Source organism: Myotis brandtii, unplaced genomic scaffold (genome assembly GCF_000412655.1).
Source record: "Myotis brandtii unplaced genomic scaffold, ASM41265v1 scaffold49, whole genome shotgun sequence".
Taxonomy (NCBI): domain Eukaryota; kingdom Metazoa; phylum Chordata; class Mammalia; order Chiroptera; family Vespertilionidae; genus Myotis; species Myotis brandtii.
This window is the reverse complement of record NW_005368707.1, coordinates 4,961,346-4,965,060: the sequence shown is the minus strand read 5'-3', so window position 1 is coordinate 4,965,060 and position 3,715 is coordinate 4,961,346.

Below are 3,715 nucleotides of genomic sequence, written 5' to 3'. Positions count from 1 at the left end.
TAAAGATAAAAATTATGAACAACAAAGTGACAACAAATACATATCTATCAACAAGTGAATCTAAAAATCAAGTGAATAAAAAATCTGATGAACAGAATAAACTGGTGAATATAATAGAATCAGGGGCATAGAAAGGGAGTAGACGGATAATTCTCAGGGGGGTTGGGGGGGTGCAGGAAGAGATTGGACAAAAATCTTACACCTATGGATGAGGACAGTGGGGGGGGCGGTGTGGGTGAGGGCATGGGGTGGGGTGGGAACCGGGTGGAGGAGAGTATGGGGGGAAAAAAGAGGAACAACTGTAATAATCTGAACAATAAAGATTTATTTTTAAAAATAGAAAAAAAAATAAACAACCCAGTATATCAGATGGAATTAAATAACATTTTCTGAACATTTCACCGCAAAACTACAGAATATACATTCTTCTCAAATACACATGGAACATTTTCAAAAATATACCACATTTTAGGACACAAACTAAGTCTCTACAAGTTCAAGAAGATTGAAATCATATCAAGCATCTTCTCAGATCACAATGGCATGGAATTAGAAATCAACTACAATAAAAACACTCAAAAGCATTCAAACACATGGAGGATAAATAGCATGTTATTAGACAATGAATGGGTTACCAAAGATATAAAAAAAGAATTAAAATAATCCTAAAACAAATGAAAATGAACACACAACAACCCAAAGTCTATGGGACACAGTAAAAGCAGTCCTGAAAGGGAAGTTAATAGCATTACAGGCCTACCTCAAAAAAATAAAAGAAAAACTTGTAATAAGCTATCTAATAACTTAGAGAATTAGAAATATAACAAGAAAGGCTGAGAGCAAATAGAAAAAAGGAGATAATAAAGATCAGAGCAGAAATAAATGACATAGAAACTAAAAAAAAATAAAAATAAAAATAAAAATTCAAAAGATCACTGAAACCAAGAGCCAAGAGCTGGTTCCTTGAAAAGATAAACAACTTTGATGGCTCATCAACAAACAAAGAGAGAGGACCCAAATAAAATCAGGAATAACAGAGGTGAAGTAACATTGGGCCCCACAGAAATACAAAGGATCATAAAAAAAAATACTATGAATAATTATGTTCCAACAAACTGGACAACCTGGACAAAATGGATATATTCCTAAAATATATAATCTTTCAAAACTCAAGCAGTGGTTCTCAACCTTCCTAATGCCGCGACCCTTTAATACAGTTCCTCATGTTGTGGTGACCCCCAACCATAAAATTATTTTCGTTGCTACTTCATAACTGTAATTTTGCTACTATTATGAATCGTAATGTAAATTTCTGATATGCAGGATGTATTTTCAGGGGTCGCGACCCACAGGTTGAGAACCGCTGCATTACAGGAAGAATCAGAAAACCTGAATAGGCTAATAACTACTGATGAAACTGAAGCAGTATTTCAAAACTCCCAGAAACAAAAGCCCTGGTCTGGACGGCCTCACAGGGGAGTTTTACCAAATACTCAAAGAAGAATTAACACCTAACCTCCTCAAACTATTCCAAAAAATTCAAGAGAAAGAAACACTTTCTAACTTCTTCTATGAAGCCAGCATTACCTTGATTCCAAAACTAGATAAAGACACTACAAGAAAGAGAAATTATAGGCCGAACTAGAGGCCAGGTGCATGAAATTCTTGCGGGGCGGGGGGGTTGTCCCTCAGCCTGGCCTGCACCCTCTCCAATATGGGACCCCTTGGAGGATGTCCTACTCACAATCCGGGACTGCTGGCTCCTAACCACTCACCTGCCTGCCTGCATGATTGCCCCTAACCGCTTCTGCCTGCCAGCCTGATTGCCCCCTAACTGCTCCCCTGCCAGCCTGGTCACCCCCAAGTGCCCTCCCCTGCCGGCCTGATCACCCACAACTGCCCTCCCCTGCTGGCCTGTTCACCCCCAACTGCCTTCCCCTGCCGGCCATCTTGTGGTGACCATCTTGTGACAACATTGCAGTGGCCATCTTGTGAAGATGTCATGGGAGGACGTTGCGTGATACCACCTAGGCTTTTATTATATAGGATATCCCTGATGAAAATAGATGCTAAAGTCCTCAACAAAATATTAGCAAATCGAATCCAGCAATACATTAAAAAGATCATACACCTTGACCAAGTGGGATTTATTCTAGGCATGCAAGGCTGGTGCAATATTCATAAAAAAAGAAATGATACATCACATAAACAGATTGCAGACAAAAATCACATGATTATATCAATTGATGCAGAAAAAGCATTTGACAAAATCCATAACCCTTTTTGATTAAAAACTCTTAGCAAAGTGAGAATAGAGGGATCATACCTCAACATAATAAAATCCAACATCATACTCAATGGACAAAAACTAAAACAATTTCCCCTAAGAACAGGAATAAGACAGGGATGCCCCACTTTCACCACTCTTGTTCAACATAGTACTGGAAGTCCTAGCCATAGAGATGAGACAAGGAGAAAAAAAATAAAAGGCATATATATAAATTGGGAAGGAGAGAGTAAAACTGTCATTATTCACAGCTGACATGATATTACACATAGAAAACCCTACAGACTCCACCAAATACTACTAGATTTAATAAATGAATTTGGCAATGTAGCAGGATACAAAATTAACACCTAGAAATCTATGGCATTTTTATACACCTATAATGAACTCTCAGAAAGAGCAACTAAAATATAATCCCAATTATCATTGCAACAAAAAAATTAAGATACTTAGGAATAAACTTAACCAAGGAAGAAAAAGACCTATACTAGGAAAACTACAGGATGTTGAAAAAGAGATAGAGGATGATATACACAAGTGGAAGAATATACCGTGTTCATTAATTGGGTAGAATTAACATCAAAATGTCCATACTACCCAAAGCAATTTATAGATTCAATGCAACCCCCATTAAAATACCAACGGCATATTTCAAAGACCTAGAACAAACTCTACAAAAATTTATATGGAACCAAAAAAAGATTCCAAATAACCTCAGCAATCTTGAGAAAGAAGAACAAAGTTAGAGAAATCACAATGCCTGATATCAAGTTATACTACAATATCACTGTACTCGAAACAGCCTGGTACTGGCACAAGAACAGGCATATACATCAATGGAACAGAACACAGAACTCAGAAATTGACCCAAATCATTATGCTCAATTAATATCTGACAAAGGAGGCAAGAGCATACAATGGAGTCAAGACAGTCTCTTCAATATATGGTGTTGGGAAAATTGGACAGGTACATGCAAAAAAATGAAACTAGACCACCAACTTATACCATACACAAGAATAAATCAAAATGGATAAAACACTTAAATGTAGGTCATGAAACAATAAAAATCTTAGAAGAAACCATAGGCAGCAAAATCTCAAACATCTCTCATAGCAATATGTTTACTGATAACAGCTACTAAAGCAAAGAAAACTGAGGAGAAAATAAACAAATGGGACTACATCAAAATAAAAAGCTTCTGCACAGCAAAAGAAACCATCATCAAAATTAATAAGAGAACCCACTGCATGAGAGAACATATTTGCCAATGATACATCCAATAAAATATTAATATCATATATATATGGAACACATACAACTTAACCCGAGGAAAAAAAACAATCCAGTTAAATAGACATTTCTCTGAAGTGGACATACAGATGGCCAAGAGACATATGAAAAAATGCTCAAAGTCACTCATTTTAGAG